Here is a 20,005-nt window from a genome sequence, read left to right on the forward strand (position 1 = left end):
TACTATTTATTACTGAAAAAACCTGGTGTGATTTTCTTGTTGCAAAAAACAATTGTGGTTGGAGATTCCCCATTAGATATGGGAGTTTTCAAGATTTTAATTTATTTAGCAATGTGTAATGAATATAGATGTGTTATGTTTAAAATAGAAGTATACCATGACTTTCCAGGAGCTTTGCAATCTATCCTGGAAATGTAATTAATAATGATGAAGAAATAAATCTATTACTCAATAGTGCTTTGTGCTTTGTGCAATGTTTTCTACTAATGATCCACAAGACATATTCTGCTTATCATTCATAATAGCCTAACAAAATATATTCCATAATCTACCATGGTTAAATGAAAGTCTAGAGGTTTTTAGGCCACACATCTAACATAGAGCAGATTTGATATTTTAATCTATGATTCCTATATCCTTGACACCATTTTCTGAATTACACACTCTGTCAGATGCTCAGAGGAGATGCTACATGGTCAGAAGTAAAATATGCATCACCACGAATGCATGCCTCATTTCTAAATGTTTCATACCTTTTTCAAACTATTTGACTTTATTGCATTCACAGCAATATAAAATATAAATGATAAGAATAAATAGTTCAGAAAAGTCATTATCAAGTGACAGTCAAGTGTTATGATAATTCTTTCCTGCCAGCCTGGTCCCACTGTTATGTTAGTCCAAAATGAACACTCAGAGACTTATATTAATTATGAAGCTGTTGGATGGTGGCTTAGGCTTCTTATTGGCTAGCTCTGTCTTAATTATTAACCCATAACTACCAATCTATGTATTTCCATGTGGTCCTGGCTTACTGGGGAATGATGAACCTGAAACTTCTTTTCCTGCTACGTGATTACTGCTCAGCATCTCTGCAAAAAAGAGAGAAATTTCCTGTTTGTCCTTGCTTATATCCTGACTCTACCCAGCTATGTCACTTGCTGTCTGGCCAATCAGTCAATCAGTGTTTTATTCATTAACCAATAAGAGAAACATATACATAGAAGAATATTCCCCATCGGTCAAAAGAAAAGTTTGGGGAATCTGGGACATTTATTTCTATATTTAATAAATGGAATGCAACTCCAGCCCCAGAAGAGATCATCAAGTAAAAGTACAAAGAATATTAGAGCAGAGGTTGTTGCCTTGTTTTTCATACTTGCTTATTAAGGATTTCATGATAGGGGATGTCGTTCTGTATACTGTGTATACATGTTTCTCTTATTGGTTGATTAATAAAGCTGTTTTGGCCAATGGAGATTAAGATTTAGCCATGTGAGAAATCCTAACAGAGATAGAGAAAGGTTGTAGGCAGAGTCAAAGACTTGCCATGTAGCTACCATGGAAGGAAGAGACCCAGACTTCACTGGTAAACTAAGACACAGAGATACATAAATTAGTAGAAATTGGTTAATAATTAAGAAAGAGGTAGCCTATAAGAAACTTTTGCTATCAGCCAAGCAGTTGATAATTAATACAAGGCCCTGTGTATTTATTTGGGGCTAAATGGCAGCAAGACAGAAAATTCTGTTTTCAATATATATCTTATCTTCATCACAGGAAAATAAAACCAAAATCAGCATACTCATATTACTTTTGATAAAATGTCATGTACTATTAATGTCATAAATGATTCACATGGCTTCTTTAACAAACTAACAAACTAAAATTAAGGTTGATTGGTGATTTTCAACTGATAAGTAGTTTATAAAGAACCTGACAAAAAATACTTGCTTTCTAAAAATAGATTCAAGTGACTTTTTAGATTTAGGAGACAGCCAAAACCTTAAACTCTTTGTTCATACAGGAAATTGGAAATGTAAGCAATTTGGTGATATATATGATGACTGCCACATGCATCTCACAGTCACCAGGATACCAGTGTGGTCGAGTGAGTTTGCGTTCTTGAAACCTGTTCTGTATACTTTTCTCCAAATATGGACTCTTTCAAATGACTGTCCCCCTCAAGATACTTGGTTCATCAGCACATATGTGACTACAGGTGTACTTCACAGTTTTAGCTCTTACATGGATAAATCAAAATTAAAATAATAATCACACACCCTTCTATCTAATAAAGTTTTGAGTATGTGTGTGAAGCATGAGCATATGCAAAAAATTAAAATAATGCATTTAATGGTATTGTGGCTGATAATTCAAAAGTAGTATTCTATCCAGCTTCCTTTGCAATCTGAAGTTTAAGAATTTCTAAGGACACATCAAGAAAATATTTTGGAAACAATTATGTGGAATGATGTGGAAGTGTTATGTGTACAACATTCGTAGAGAAAAATTAAAAGCATAGGCCTTATCTGAAATAAGCCTTGAGATAAAAGAAAACACATTCTTCTGAATCAATGGAGTCTGAGTGTTTTCTTAAATTATTCTTTTATGTCTTATACTGTTCTAAAATTATAGCCACAAAAAAATAGAAAGCTTCACTTTTGCAAAATTCACAAGACAAATAAGACACGTTAAATATGTAAGAGGAACATCTGAGAAATGTCTCATGATAGAAACTAATTGTTATATTAGGGTATCCACATATTAAATAATAAAAATAAATCCATTTTTCTGAAGAATGACCAACTCAAAATGAATAAAAGCACTTAATTTAAAACTTGCAATGTTGAAACTCAGAGAGAGAAATACAGAAAAAAAAGACATCAAGACAGAGGTATAAACTGTTCTGAAAAGGACCCCACTGGTATAAGAAATATTCCTAAACATTAATAAACACAATAGCATGAAGTTAAATAGCTTCTGCACATCAAACTAAATGCATGCAAGAGTTATGAGACAGGAAAAAAATTACAGACTACACATCACAGTGGGATTGATAAATATAATACATGAAGTGTTGATATCAAACATTCCCCCCAATCATGAATAAGCCAATAAAGTATACGGCTCTCAAAATAAGTACAAATGTTAAATAAATGTCTGCTAATGTTTTACAGCCTTATATATCAGAAAAACACAAATGAAAACTTCCTTCAGATTCCATCTTATGGCAGTCAGATGGTTACTAGGGAAACAAGCAAACAAATTCTAGTTAGAATCCCAACTTGAGGCCCACACTGTGAGAGGGAATCCATGCCTGACACTGCCTGGATGGCCAGGAACCAGAGACAGGATAGAACAAATATGACTGGCAAAAAAATAAAAAGGTCAATGAAATGATCATTAACAATGTTTTGTTACACTCATAGGTCAGTGCCTAGCCCAAAGGTCAACAGAGAGGCAACATCCAGCAACTGATAGGAGCAGATACAAAGACCCACAGCCCATTACAAGTAGAGCCAGGGGAATTCTTCAGAAGAGGAGGAGAAAGAGTGATCTAGGACTCCATGAAAGCATAGTTCACAGAGTCAACTAAGCATGGCTCATAGGGCTTCATAGAGACTTGAATTGACAAATACGGACCCTATGTGGGTTCAAGCTAGGTGTTCTGCATATATGGTATGGTTTCATAATTTGGTATTCTTATAGGACTTTTTACTTACTTGTGAGACCATTTTTCTTCCACTGGGCTGTCTTGTTCAGCCTTGATAGGAGAGTTTGTGCCTAATCTTATTACAATGTGTTAAATCATGTTCTGTTGATATTCCTAGAGCTGCTCTTGTTTTAGGGTGGGGGAAATAGAGGAGAGGGGAAGTACAGCGATGGACTGGGAGGGACTGGGAAGAATGGAGGAAGAAACTGCAGCTGGGATGTAGTTTATGAGAGAAGAATTTTTAAAATGTGGGGAAAGAGGAACACTTACGCAATACCAGGGCAAATGCAACATGATATAGATACTGTGGGCATCTGTGAGGTTGTCCTCAAAGAAGTAAAACTGTCAGTACCATGCGACCCATCTATGGCATCTCTTCCATATTCTATGAAGACTCTTATCTAACATAAGACAGACACATTCATTGCCATTCTACGCACAATAGCTAAAAACAGAGACCGGCTTAAATGCCCACTGACAAATTAATTGATGAAGAAGACATGGTATATGTGCACAGTAGAATTTTGTTCATCTATAAAGAAAAATGAGATGCTGACATTTGCAGGAATATCAATGGAACTAGAAGTCATTGTTTTAAATATATCAGATTCAGAAATATAAACTGCATGTTTTCTCTGATGGCAGAATCTAAATTTAAGTTTGTGTATGGGGGAAAATCATGAAGGTAGAAAGATGACCACTAAAGGGTAGAAAAAGATCTCCATGGATTGAAGAAGGCTGAGATTATAAGGCTATTATTATTCAAGCCTAAATTTTCAAAAGCACCAGGATACAAGTTCCAAATATCAAAGGAAGAACCGGGACGTGTCCATGGACATTTGAACATCTCTTGTTATTGTATCATCAGCTAGCTTGGATACACAGATCCCAGTCAGGCCAAGAAACAGCAGTATTTATGCATATGCAAAACAAAGAGAAATTGATTCAAATTCTCAAGGCTTTATTTAACTTTCAATGTATATGTTCTGCCTATCTACCAGACCTTATCTTCTTTCTTTAAACAATCAGAGCCTCAGCAGTCATGTATTCAAAATGATGGCAAAGATGATTTTTTTCTCCAGTTTGTGTCCAACCTGCTGTTTCCAAATCAGTTATCCAAAGAATGACAATGACTTTTCAAATGGCAATGTACTTATGAGTTTCTCCTGATGTTTAATCTTTCTGCTGTTTTCTACTATCTGAATATAAAGATTAAGGTATCCCCAAGAAAGTTGTTTGGCTAGGCAGTATCCCATCCTATCTTTGCTCATCCTTAATTTCTGTGATATAGTCACATGCATCACATTTTAGATTCTTTCTTTAACACACACACACACACACACACCTTAATTCTATTATTTCATTTTGTTTTTATGTCCTATTCATGCCTCAGATCCATATACAAACTAATATCAAATGAGGTTAATGTGGGATAGTTCCTCACTCCTGTGTCAAGTGCTATAAGATGAGAGTGCTTAGGAAATATTTGATATGGTCATCAAATTAAAATAAATACGTTCCTTAAAACAACAAAAATCAGTAAATCACTAAAGCCAGAAAATAGAGCCCATGATAGATGGTCAGAAAAGGTGATTATAATTATCTCAGAGAGTATCCGAAAATTATTAGGATTCGGCTTTTCTTCTTTTGGTCCTTTTTAGTTCTTCTTGTGTTTGTTACCTTAAAGATAAAGGGGAACTGATGTAATTAGATTCAAAAACAGAAAAAATAGATTACATTTAAACAACAGGCAAGATTTTGTAGTAAATATTTGCTTCTTTCTGTTTGCTCTAATGAGCTTTCTAACATAAGAGTATTAGATCGTAAGGGCATAAATGCTCCATGTGTCAGGTTGTGTTAAATCTTCACTGTTTTCCCTTTTCTTTCCCTTTCTTGGCATTTCCAAAGCAGGAATGGTTTGCATAAAATGTGTGCTGTGATATCCTTGCAATGAACTTCTTCTCACTAGCAGGCTTATGAGGAAATATACTTTTTTTCTGTGATGAGTTACAGAGATTCCTAGGATTTCAATCATCTAGGAAAAGCTATTTATATGGTACCTTGATCTTGCCTGAAGGGCTAATAGTTGATTTTTCTCCACCTCAGGTATCTCAGAAAGCAAAAGCAACTACTTGGTTGTTTTGATAACACTGTTTTGATAATGCCTCTAAGCTGATAGTGTCGGTAAAGACACAGCAACCTCTCCCAATCCAGTAAGAGGATAGGCAGGCAAAGCAGAGAATCAGGGAGAAGAACCAAGACACTAGAGAATTTTAGAAAGTTGGGAAAAGACTTAATCTATCTTTTCTGCTTATCTGAACTTGGGGAAACAGTGGCGATGAAGATGTAATGAATTTATAAGTATCAAACCACACAGTAACTTTCTAGAAAGTTTAAACCAAAAACTGAACATTAAGTTATCCCTCCATAATCCAGCCAGGAAAATTCATTTTGTCCTCATTTGTGCAAGCATGATGAGACATGGTGAGGAGAGTAATCACAAAAAAGAAAGAAAAGTAAACGGAAGAAAAAACTCCTGGACTACAGTAAAGGAATTAAGGCTCACATGCCTCATATGCAAAATTTATGAAAATACAAAACCTTTCAGTATTGTAATGACTACTATTATAATAAGCACTCAAATTACTATCTATTATTTCAACATTGATGAATATTACAATTTAGGTAAAAATCAGAGTCATTCCAAGCTATAATACAGCCTCAGACAAAAGTAAACATGTGTGTTCCTAACTTCAAGGAAGCCAAAACATCAATAATATTCAAATTTTGCTTCTTTGCTAGTCTATTTTTAACTAAGAGAATTACTATATTTGATTGATGTTTTTCTCTTGACTGAGGATTAAATGTACTTCCAAATTAATCTTAAGTAGAATATAATTCTAATAGTTTATGTTTTGCTGGCAAATTAAGCTTAAAATAGTTTTGTGAGATTATTACAATATCGTTTCAATTTTTCAATATATTCCAAATATCTTATTGGTCCAGAAAATGCTAACTGATAAAATATGTAAAATCATATTTATACAAGCCAAGTTTAGTTTCTCTCTTGCCTTAGACTCTAATACAGCTGTCAAAACTTTAGATATTATTTTTTGCTTTTTGAGAGAATTTTATGTATGAGTGATTCATTGATATCATTCTCCTCCCTCCAATTCCTCCCAACTCCCTTCTACTCCTCAAATATTATGCTGTATTTTGGTGTTTAGCTTGCTGCAATGTTTGTGCATTACCATTGATCTTTTAAAATGTAGGAAATGTTATTTCACTGATTGCTGAATTTTCTAGCACCATTGATGATTCTTTTTCTGCGTGATGTCACATACTCTAGGTCAGCACTACAGTTCCTTGAACATGATAAGTATGATAATAACAGGGCAAACAATGACCTTAAATAGAAAGATTTACATTTAATGGAATAACTAAGATAAATCTTTAAATGAAAATGAGCATGGCAGATAGGATCTAACTCTGAAATAGCTGTAAGAACTCTATGATATACAAGTAATGATCAGAATGGCTGGAAAACAGTAGTTCTGACATGAGCTATGCTATTTCAGGAACTTCCCACAGATCACCATGCTTTCCATTAACTCCACTTCCACAGTTTTCTTCTTGACTGGAATTCAAAGGCTGGGAGCTATTCTTGCCTGGTTTTCCATCCCTTTTTGCTGTCTCTATGTAATTACCCTCTTGGGGAACAGTACTATCCTCTTTGTGGTGGTGAGAGATGACAGTCTCCATGAGCCCATGAACTATTTCCTCTCCATGCCCTCTGCTACTGACATGGGCTTCACTATTTCTTCTCTTCCCACAACACTGGGAGTCTTCTGGTTCAACACCAAGATCATCAGCCCTGATAGATGCATCATACAGATGTTCTTCTGAATGAATTCAACATTATGGAATCATCTATGCTTTTAGCCATGACTGTTGACCGCTTTGCTACCATCTGCAAGCCCCTAAAACATGCTAAGGTCTTAACCAACTCTAGGATCTCCAAAGTGGGAGTGATGAATTTTGTACCTATGCTGTTCAATCTGATGCCCTTGCTCCTACTCCTTAAAAAGCTGTCCTTCTGTGGCCCTAATGTGCGTTCTCATTCTATTGCTACCACCCTGCCAGGGTCCCTGTTCGGGTGCCACCCTGAAGGGGCCTCCAGCAGTCAAGGCTGTGGGAAGGGCAGGTTCAGCCCGTTACTTCCCAGAGCTGAGCCAGATGGTGAGTGTTGACGACCCAGAGACCCCTGTCACTGGTAGAAACCACACTGAGTAGTGGAGACCTGTCGAAGCAAAGTCCCCCTTTATTGTAACAGGCATTCACTTATACAGGGTTGAGAAAGTAGGTGGGGACCTCATGATGGGGTGAGGTGTAAGAGCCAATAATATTTCACCATGTTAGCAGTAGCTAGGCAGAGGCAGTTTTGCTGAGTCAGGTCACCAAACTCTAGCCAGGCTCAAGAAATTTCCCTAGGCCTGTGTCCAGGCCTTTTTAAGCCCAACACCACCCAGAAGTGCTCAAGTGTTCTGGCTCAAGTGTCAAAATCAACAGCATTTGTGGATTTGATGCTCTCATTCTGACCACAGGGTTAGACATTCCCTGAATTTTCCTCTCCTATATGCTGATCATCAAGGCAATCCTCAGCATTGCTTCCCCAAAGGAAAGGCAAAAGGCCTTTGGCACATGTGTCCCTCATATTGGTGCTGTTGTAATCTTTTATATGCCCTGGATCATCTTGTCTCTGGTTATCATTTTGGTCATAATGCCTCTCCATATGTCCATACCTAATATCCAATCTCCATTCCCTCTTCCCCCCATTGTTGAACCCAATTTTATATAGTGTAAAGACCAAACAAATGCATTAAGCTTTTATCAAGATCTTTCCAAGCACAGAGTAGATTATCTGACTAGGCAAGTACCTAGATGGGAACAATCTTCCCTTCATCCCCTATTTTCCTCTTTTGTCAACATTTTATTTCTTAACATAAGGGGATTTTTTAGGGATGATAATACACATAAGAAACATCCCTCTCACTAGGTGGTGGTGGTGCACGCCTTTAATCCCAGCAATTGGGAGACAGATGCAGGTGGATCTCTGAGTTCGGGGCCATCCTGGTCTACAAAGTGAGTTCTAAGACAGCCAGGGCTTTTGCACAAACAAGCCTGTCTCAGAAAAAGAAAGAAAGAAAGAAGCGTCTCTCGCTTCTCAAATACTTTCTATGATCTCATAGTAGAGAAATGAAAGACCTGTATCACAAGAACTTTGAGTCTTTAAAGAAATAAATTAAAGAAGATACCAAAAAATGGAAAGATCTCCCATGTTCTTGGACAGGTAGGATCAACATAATAAAAATGGCAATCTTGCCAAAAGAAATCTACAGATTCAATGCAATTCCCATCAAAACCCCCACACAAATCTTCACAGATATTGAAAGAGTAATACTCAACTTTATAGGGAAAAACAAAAGACCCAGGATAGCCAGAACAACCCTGTACAATAAAGGAACACCTAGAGGCAACACCATCCCTGACTTCAAGCTCTATTATAGAGCTATAGTCCTGAAAATAGTTTGGTATTGACACAAAAATAGACAGATAGACCAATGGAATCGAATTGAAAACCCTAAGAGTAATCCACACACCTATGAACACCTGATTTTTGACAAAGAAGTGAAAATTATACAATGGAAAAGGGAAAGCATCTTCAACAAATAGTGCTGGTATAACTAGATGCTGGCATGCAGAAGACTGCAGATAGATCCATGTACAAAACTTAAGTCCAAATGGATCAAAGACCTCAGCATAAACCCAGTCACACTAAACCTTTTAGAAGAGAAAGTGGGAGGAACCCTTGAATGAATTGGTACAGGAAACTGCTTCCTGAACATACCACCAGTAGCAAAGACACCGAGATCAACAATTAATAAATGAAACCTCCTGAAAATGAGAAGCTTCTGTAAGGCAAAGGACACAGTCAACAAAAGAAAAAAGCAGCCCACAGAATGGGAAAAGATATTCACAAACCCCACATCTGACAGAGGGCTTATCTCCAATATATACAATGAACTCAAGAAGCTAGTCTCCAAAACACAAAATAATCCAATTACAAAGTGGGATACAGAACTAAATAGAGAATTCTCAATAGAGGAATCCAAAATGGCTAACAGACACTTAAGAAAGTGCTCAATATCCTTAATGATCAGGGAAATACAATTCAAAACAGCTTTGAGATTCCATCTTACACCTGTCAAAATGGCTAAAATAAAAAACGCCAATGACAGTCTATGCTGGAGAGGATGTAGAGAAAGAGGAACACTCCTCCATTGCTGGTTGGAGTGAAAACATGTATGACCAATTTGGGAGTCAGCATGGCAGTTTCTCAGGAAAATGGGAATCAGTCTACCTCAAGATCAAGCAATTCCATTCTTGGGCATATACCCAAAAGACGTACATTAATACAACAAGGACAAATGTTCAACTATTCATAACAGCATTGTTTGTAAAAGCAGAACCTGGTAGCAGCCTAGATGCCCCTCAAATGAAGAATGGATAGAGAAAATGTGGTACATTTACACAAGGGGGTATTATTACTCAGCAGAAAAAAATAATGAAATCTTGAAATTCACAGGCAAATGGATGGAACTGGAAGAAAACATCCTGAATGAGGTAACCCAATCACAGAAAGACGAACATGGTATGTACTCACTCACATATGGATATTATACATAGAGCAAAGGATTACTTGCCTTGGTTTCATGGAAGCAATTTGTACTATGAGCTCTATTATCTTAGTAAATTATTTACATGTATTGAAATGTTCCTGTGCTATTAACCACAGGAACTGTGTTACTTCTCAGATTTCCAGAATTCGGTCTGGTGTAACTGGAAATTTACACATACTGAACAAAAGCTCCCCATTTCTCTAAAATTTCTCTTTTATTCAATGTTCATTAGTAACAGAGTGTACCCAATGAATGTCCCAAACACAGATATAAGACTTTCTAAACCTGACTATCAGCAACAGCCTTAATTCCTCATGGTAGTGAGAAATGAGTCAATGGTCACAATAGTATAGAACATAGACAGTTTGGTAGAAATAGAATCTTAAACTGTGTAGTTCTAAACAGCTACTCAAGGTCATTAGATGTCTTCAAGTCAAAACCACCTATCAGGACAGTCCTGCATATTTCAGGAATGGGCTTTATTTAGTTTCCATATCATTATTATTTTCGAGGAGCAATTCATGGAAACGAGGTCATTATGTCACATGCTGATGATCCAGGACCATTAGTATTCATAACTGTGAATGTGAAAGGAACAATTAACACCTGTCAAGTGTATCAAATTAAAAGGAACATAAATAAGGTGAAACAAAAAAGGGTCAAACCACCAAAACTTCAGAAAAAGAAACCAGAAAAATCTATGGACTTCTTGAGAGAAATTCAATGATAGGCCATTTTTCAGTCTTCATGGCCTCCTTTAAAATACCAAAATGCTCAGAAAAATGGTATGAGAAGGCAGAGGATATATGACACATTAATAACATTCACATAGTCTCTCTGAAATTTTTGGAAATATTTTACCAAAGAAATACCCAATACCACTTATACCTACAAAAATCACTGATCATATGAGTAACAATATTAGATATTGTCATGACATAACATTCTTACTCGCCATCGGGGGCAGGACCAGACACTTTAACAATTAAAAAGTAATCAAGATTAAAAATTTATGTTACTAGGCTAAGAAACAATAAAATCCTTTATACATAATTTATAGATTATTCATAAAATCCTCATGCTGGTTATATTAAAGAATTGCTTATTCTGACAATTATTGTTTTAGGAATCTCATTTAATATTAAAACTTGGCTAATGGCAGATCATGTGTACTATTAGATTTCTAAGAAAGGTAGCATTTCTTAATCTGTGACAATTTAGGAAAAATAAAGTATGCAAAACTAATCATGAAAAATATTAATAGTAACTTAAATCTGTTTTTGCACTCATTGTCCTACAATTTGGTAGAAATTCATTGTTCAAAACTAATTTCACAAATTATGTTCTTATTGTTCATTGTTCATTCACTGAATATTTTTCAAAACCTGTTCCATACAAATGTTAAAATGCACTTTTCTAGCCACACCTTCCTAGAAAACCCACACGGAATCCTTCAAATTCATCGGTTCTTCTAATTTAGAAAGTGAATTAAAGTCAATATAGCTTGTTTTGCGTGCTCCAGGCTGCCCTGTTGTCAGTGAAGAACACAAAACAAAGCACTATACTTTCAGAAGAGATGGAACATTTCTCAGACTCCTGTCTCTGTGTTTAAACTTCTTTTTGATCAAAATAACATTTCCTATTTTCCTTTCTTATATGCCATCCTGTTTGACCAACTAAGCTGAATTTATTAATGTCACCTTTGACTACTCTTTACAACACCATTCAAACTGATTTCACCTTACAAAAATATAACTGCTTAGGTTTTACTCTTCGTATATTTTACCACTATAGCTTCATTTTTCCATCTCTGCATATTTTCTTGTTATAGACACATTTTATCAGGAGCCCCTAACTTCATCAATTTGTCATTCGAATTTTTGATTTTTCATCCATGCAAGTATACAATTGATATGATACTGAAATCACACGTTGGGGGAAAAATGCCAAGTTTTTTTCCTTTACTCTCTGTATCACAAATGCACCTGCGAAGAAGATACTAAGCCACAAGGCCATACAGTGACATTAGCTTTTTGGAAGTTATCTGCACCATTATTCTATTCTGCTAATTAGAAAACAAATGTCTCTAGCTGTGGTGTCGTTTTTGCCAGCTACCAATATTATCAAGGCAGATTTTCTGGATTTCTGCTTGTGTTCCACAGAGATTTTGGTATTCTACGATGCCTCTCCCAACAACAGGAATATTTTAGCCAACCATATCACCCAGTTCTAGCAGCTAAACCCATGGAGATCATCCTCTAACCAGCAGTACCTCACTATCCCATTAAGCAGGTATCATCGATTTTTATATCACTTCTCAATGAGCATAATTACCACAAGGGTACATGCCCTGTTGGATATTTTGTTAATTGCAAGGAAAGTAATACTGACTTCCGGTTTTTAGAGCTTCATTAAAAGGCTCAACATGAAAAAAATGAATGCATCTGTTAAGTTCTAAATTGAAATAAAATGTTAAGAATAGGTTAAAATACTCCTGGCTCATATTACATCAGTTTTGCTAGTTTATTAACCTAATGGCCAAATAGATTTAAACAAAATGGATTCTAGTTTCTTATATCCCTGATTGTCTTTCCTAGTCTGAAATATTTAAGAGTGAGGATAATATACCCAGTGAAAATACATTGGAGGAAACTATTTTCCTTTGCAAGAGAGTGTCAATTGCCCAGAATAATTGGTCAACACAAAACTAACTCAATGTATTTTTGTAGACCCTTTGTCTCATGTTGCTTTGTTTTGTTTGCTGGGTTATTTTTGTCCTATTGGTCTTTTTTGCCTTTATATTTTGTTTTTCCATACATGTATGTGGTGTGTGTGTGTGTTTCTTGGTTTTTGCTGTTGTTTGCATTTTGTATGTTTGTTTTTTTAAATGGAAAGAAAGGATGATGAGTGGGAAAGAAGATCTGAGAGGGATCAGAGGAGGGAAAAATGTGATCAAAGAACGCAGTGAGGATAAGTTAATTCAAGAGACACTGTGGGTGGTATATAGTTTGTCAGACACCATGCTCATTAGTACCAAAGGTAAATTAAAAGGTATGCCTTGACTTGGCAAGATTAAATAGGATAACCTAAAAATACTTAGAAAGCCTTAACCACTGAAGAGAATTTAATTAATATAAAAACCTTGAATAAAAATAATTTCTTCAAGAAGTTTCTTTCACTTGAGTCCCCAGGCTGTCAATTTTTTGGAGATTCATCTCTTCATTTTAACAGATATTTAACGCATACATATTGTATATCTGAAATGCATACATACTATGAAGCTACTGTTAACTGTAATCCTTTCAAAGTTTCTGTTACTCCAATAATACACATAATGACAAGAAACACACAGAATGTTTAAGGAGAAGTATCCAGTCCTCATCTTAAACTTTTAAAACTAAGGTACATAAACATTCTGTATCTATGTTTGCTTTATTTGTTTGGTTCTTTTCCATGTGTCTAAACCTCCATGAGCCCAGATGTCAGTTAAGCATCCCAGGGGGACATAACACTAAGAAGAAGCTACGTGGCCTAGAAATCCCATATGTTTGTGTTTACTCCAGTTGAGTCAGTATTCTATCACCAGAATTCCTTATAAAGATTCTTAATTCATAGAGATAAGTGAATGGCTTTTATATATTATACTATGTAAATAAGAGAAACCTCCAACCCTCCCCCCTCTAATTATCCAGACAACCAGTCACATTCTGGTAGAAATCCATACTTTGTCTGTAGTATGTTTGTCTGGTCATTTTAAGCTGAGCTGTAACTTATCTCAAAAGACAAGATTTCCATGGAGGTGAGTATAAAGACCACTGCAAAGTTTGTGGTGTTTTTCATTCAGCATACCCACTCAAAAATCTTCTAATTCTCCATATTGTTAAAGGTAAGGCCCTCCCTTACTTGGCCCATAACATTCAACTCTTCTGACCTCCTCGCTATACTTATGACCCCTGCTCCATTTACTTCGTGGGACTGCCTATTCAGAAACTTTAAATTCCATGTAGATGCTTCACTTATACATGTTTAAGTAGTCATTGTAAATGAATATACAAGTGTGAAAATGTATAATCAAACCCAAAGTTATGAAAGATATATATTCTGTGTTTAACTGGTAATGTATTTGTGGCACATGTAACACTGAAACTCCCAAGTACAGACGTGGGCATACCGTCATCATTAGTAACTTACATTTCTACAGCACATTTATTCCATTCAGGATCCTAGGAAGCATCCTTTGAATTCATAATTTTAATTTAATTCTGAACAACAGAAAGACAGTGTTGCAGAGTAATGACCACACTGAACAGACGTGGGTCCACACACTGAGTCCATTACATCCTTCAGAGGAACCTTCAATAAATCCTTCACTCTGAAGCTGCATTGCCATTCTTTTGCATGTTTCTGAAGTCAAATCATCCTGTATGAACTAGTAGTTATGCTAATTTGGGTTTTGTATTTTTTTTCATGAACCAATGAGTTTTATTGGGGTTACTTACAGGAGTATGGGTGAGGGGTTACTTTCAGGGGCAGAAATAATTTCTCATATTCCATTGCTTCTTCATAAGCATATTATCTAACTGAATGTTGTGTATGTTTCAAGCATTTCTATAACTCTACAATCAGCTTTTTAAAGTAGGAGATATTTTGCTATAAAATAATTCTTCACATCTTACCAAATTAAAAACTTCAAGCTTTACCACCTAGTCTTTTAGCTTTGGTTTTGTTATTAGAAATGCTTTTTTCACTCTGAAACAATGTTAATGTTTAACTGCATTTTGCTCTAAAATTGCTATTGACATTTACTTACTTATCAGAAAATAATTTCAACATAAATTTTGCATTTGCTTTTTTTTTAATCAAGCCGGTTTACCTAACTCCTTTTCCTACTACCTCATTCCATTACTACTGGTTTTTAAGTCCACTTAGAGTTTACCTGGACCTCTTTCTGTAATTATATCCCAGGACTCTGTTTCCAAATGAGAACTAAATTCTCCCATGCATGTCGATAGCTAATATAATAGTGCAGAAACCACAGTAAATCTTTCTATATTGACAAACACCTGTCAATCATTTTAGGCAATTTTTTCTTGCCTGCTTTTGTTCCATTCTCAAGAAACACTGCAGCATTTCATGTTTTTATTTCAAAGCTTATATAAAGCTGTATTTTCTGAACTTTTGTTTATTACCTATGAGAAACCATCACCACCACTACCCAATTTTAGAATATTTTCCATCACCCAAAATAGTTTCCTGGTTGCTGTCCAACTCCCAACCCTAAAGAGACACAAGTGCTAACCTGCTTTCTGTCTTTAAAGGAAAAGGACTCTAGCTAAGTGGGCAAGAAGATTTGCTAGTCAAGCATGAGGACCTGAGTTTGAATCCCAAATACCCATGTCAGACATGGATGTTCACACAGCAACCATGACCCTGAGGAGGAGGGTCAGAAACAGGTGGCTCACTGAGTCTTGCTGGTCAGCAGCCTAATTGCAGCTTCAGACAGACCCTATCTCATAGGACTAAAATAAGAAATGACATAGCATTGCCTTTTTAGAACTGGGGCTTCCTGAATGTCCCCCTGTACTTTAACTGACCTTTTTTGTTGTCTTTGTTCAATTCATCCTTTTTGGGCAATCATGTTTATGCCAGAGCTTGCAACATTCCTGAGAGACAGTCTTACAGAAAATCCCTGATTCTTTGGCTGATAGAATCTTTCCTCCCATTCTCCTGCAATGTCCCCTGAGCCTTGATGTTTTGTAGAGGTATCCACTGGGACTGGGCTCCACAACTGTGCACTTTGATTAGTTGTGATTTTGTACAGTGGTCTCTACTGCACAGAGAAATGTCCTTTATGAGGTCTGAGAACTACACTTATCAGTGGGCATAAGGAAAATTTGTCCTTATTTTTAAATCAATCTGTCTCCATATGCTTTAATGTAAAGGAGTTACTCTCAAAGATATTTGATTTTGGATGGTTATCAATTTTAGCAGTAGATTTTATATTTGTTCATTTTTATCAGTGTTGAAACTTTAATAGAAATGGAATAGTTGAGAAAGACTTTCTTTCACCCTGTGCTTCATGAAATGAAAGTCTTTGAAAACAGTGACGTGATCTAGACACAACTGCAACAAAACAGGAATTAGTGATTAACAATGAAAGAAAAAGAGGTTATGAATTTGAGAGTGGAGGGAAGGGGGCTAACTGGGAGGAGCTGAAGGGAGAAAATGATGCAATTGTATTTTGAGTTCAAAAAGTATGCAAAAAAGCAAAGGCGGTGAGAATATGCAGATTTATGAAATTGGAAGCATGCCTTATGATGCTGTCATAAATCTGCAGATGTAAGTCTGTAAGACTATGGTATAACTCGTGTAGAGCTACTAACTAAAATGAGAAAGAAAATGCACATGCTAGGTTTCCATGTAGAAGACTGAACTCTGATGTAGTCATATTGTGTTTGAGGTTACATTCAGAGAGTGAAGTGAAGAAATAAAAAAAGCTAGTTGGACTACTATTCTTAATGTTAGTCTGAGAAGACTAATGCTTTAAAATAAAAAAGAAAAATATATTGTTCTTGTAAACCTGAGAAGTTTGAATTTGTAACAATACTTTATACAAAAGGCAAACTCATCTTCAACTACATGTATAAGTTAGCTGTGTAATTAGAAATGAAAAGTGTATAAAATAGGTATAATTGGTTAAAATGACCATGGAAGTCTTCTACAGAATCAAAAGAAATCGGAAAGAAGTTTAAAATACATTTTGAAGAATGTGTTGTCATTTGTAGTAAATGTGTAATATTCAAAATTCACTACTTTGTGTATTCACATTATGCCAAATAATCTGCTACTTGTTAAAAGTACTCCTAGCAAGTTAATTACAGATCACAAAAATAGGTACACAATCCTAAAACACATGTTTAACTCTGGACAATGGATATTTTAAGTAATTTGATATTTGTCAGCAAAGATATATATTCCACATTTGCTTCATATATTAATAGTAAATAATATTATTAATTGAAACAAAGTCATATCACAATTATTGTCATCGTCCTTGTCACCAGACAAGGTGGTTTAGTTTGTGATAACAGGGATTCTAAAGTCTGTCCTCTGATTCCCAATGTCACTTCCCTGTTTTTATAAACTTGGAGAGTTTGTCCAAACTTCTAAGACTTATTCATCTAGAAGACAAACATATCTCTCTAATTCATCAGAAGTCTCAAAACAAATATATGCAAAACACTATCATCATTGACACATTGGTGTGTATCTCTGTAATGCTGTAACAGATCAACTTCAGATTAAGGACCAGGCAATATGTGTTACCAAAGAAGTTTATAATTTGACTCAGTGACCACTGCTACAGGAGAGGAAGGTTCCATAATCACAAACAAGGCAAGGTTTTAGCACTACAAAACAAGAATTCCAAGCTTCAGTGTTGTAAGAACTAAAGCACCTCCTCTCTAATAACGTGTGTGAAAAGGCATGATGCATGGTCATTAACTGGGTGAAATCCCAGGCACATCCAGAAAACGGTTGTGTACTGCTTACTAAATTGATCAAGCAAAACTTAGCATTATCATTTGATACTCTAAAAAGTAAAATTTTATTATTTTCATAGACTAAGCCCTGACTGTGGTACAGTAGCATGTTTTAGAAAACATATATAATCAAATATGAATCAATTAAAAAGCACATGTTTATACACTGTGAACAAACAGTACTGCTAAGCAAAGATTAGCTAAAACTCCATTTTACTCATAGAACACGTTAGTAAGTCTGTTAGAGGACACACTTTTAATTGTTTTTTAAATTTATGCATATATATATGTATGTGTGTGTGTGTGTGTGTGTGTGTGCTATAAGTACAAAGGTGCCACTGGCCAAACAAGGGTGTCAGAAACCCTGGATCTTGATATGTAGGAAGTTGTGAGCAACCAAACATAAGTACAGGAAACTGAGCTTTAGTCTTCTGCAAAAGCAGCAAACACTTATAGCCCAAGCCAAGTCTCTAGCACCTAAAAATAAAAGTTTTAATTAAAAGCAAATAATTGGTAATTATTCAAAACACTAAATAATAAATGTGAAATAAATTTAACTGAATAAATTTAAATTAATTTCAAACCTATAGCTGAGCTTTCTGATATATGTACATATAATTTTTAATGAAAAACTCTTAACAAACAGCATTATTTGCTATTAAGTTCAAAAATAGGAATTGATAATTATGGCAACAGAAGTCAAAAAACAATCACCACTGGAGCAGACAATGGACAGTGTAGGGCATTAGGAAGCCTTCTGGTAATGTTCTCCTAACTGAGGTCAAAAGTAGTTACCTGGGTGTGTATAGATGCCAAACTTAATCAAACCATACTCCAAGGTCCTGTGCACTTTACTGAATGCATATAAGACTTCAACTAAAATAATTTTGAAATTCTAAATTTAGGAAGTCAAGATTCTGATTAGACAGACCATAATGTCACTCTTCCATAACTCCACCTCTCCTACTTTTCTCCTGACTGGTGTCCCTGGACTAGAATGGGCTCATTCCTGCATCTCCATTCCCTTCTGCTTCCTCTATTTAATGGCACTGTCTGGAAATTCTTTGATCTTGTTTGTAGTTCTTACTGAGCCGACTCTCCAAGAGCCCATGTACTATTTCCTCTCTATGTTGTCCACCACTGACATTGGCTTATGCATCTCTACAATGGTGACAGAGGAATACTCTGGCTCAATGCCAGGGAGATCAACTTCAATGCCTGCTTGTCACAAATGTTCTTCATTCACTTCACTGTCATGGAATCCTCAGTGCTCCTAGCTATGGCTTTGGATTGTTATGTGGCCATCTCAAATCCCTTGAGATATGCTGCCATTCTAACTCATGCAAGGATTGCACAAATTGTTCTTGCAGTCATTACTAGGGCAACTGTCATTTTGACTCCACTAGTCCTGCTCCTTAAACGTCTATCATTCTGCAATAGAAATGTGCTCCACCATTCCTATTGTTTCCACCCTGATGTGATGAAGCTCTCATGTTCAGACACAAAAATCAACAGTGCGTTTGGACTAACTGCAATTATTTCTACTGCTGGAATGGACTCCATATTTATCCTGCTCTCCTATGCCCGGATCATTCGCTCAGTCCTCAGCATTGCATCTGCTGGAGAAAGGAAGAAGGCTTTCAGCACCTGCATTTCTCATATCGCTGCTGTGGCCATCTTCTACATCCTATTGATCAGCCTATCCTTTGTCCACAGATTTGGACACCCTTTGTGCCCACTCTCATTGCGAATGTGTATTTGCTCATTCCCCCTGTAATGAACCCTATTATATACAGTGTGAAAACAAAGCAGATTCAGAAAGCTATTCTCAGACTAGTGTATTGCAAACAGCCTCATGTTTTGAAATCATAAAGACTTATTTCAGAATGAGAAACAATAATCACATATCCAATGTTAGAGTTATATGAATCTAGGTATAACCTAATCAAACAGATTGAAAATAATATTTCCTAATGCAATTTTATTCTTTAACACCAGAATACTTATTCAGATTCTCATTATCTCTCAGCCTCCTTATTTTGAATTTTATTTTTTTAACTTTAATTTGAATTTGAATTTTTCATACAATATACCTTTATCATGTTTTCCTTTTCCCTAGCCCTTCTCAGATCCCCACCACCTCCCTACCAGCACAACTTCATGTTATTTCTCTCTCTCAAAAAAACAAAATTGAAATACTAAAATCAAAATGAACAATGAATAAGATA

General features: G+C 35.7%; 1 pseudogene; it reads left to right on the top strand.

Moving 5' to 3' along the window:
• The first annotated feature begins 18,712 nt into the window (after window positions 1-18,712).
• LOC101827590 lies at window positions 18,713-19,649 on the top strand (annotated as a pseudogene).
• The last annotated feature ends 356 nt before the right edge of the window (window positions 19,650-20,005 follow it).

The sequence above is a fragment of the Mesocricetus auratus genome, unplaced genomic scaffold, assembly GCF_017639785.1.
Source record: "Mesocricetus auratus isolate SY011 unplaced genomic scaffold, BCM_Maur_2.0 Super-Scaffold_4256, whole genome shotgun sequence".
NCBI classification, from domain to species: domain Eukaryota; kingdom Metazoa; phylum Chordata; class Mammalia; order Rodentia; family Cricetidae; genus Mesocricetus; species Mesocricetus auratus.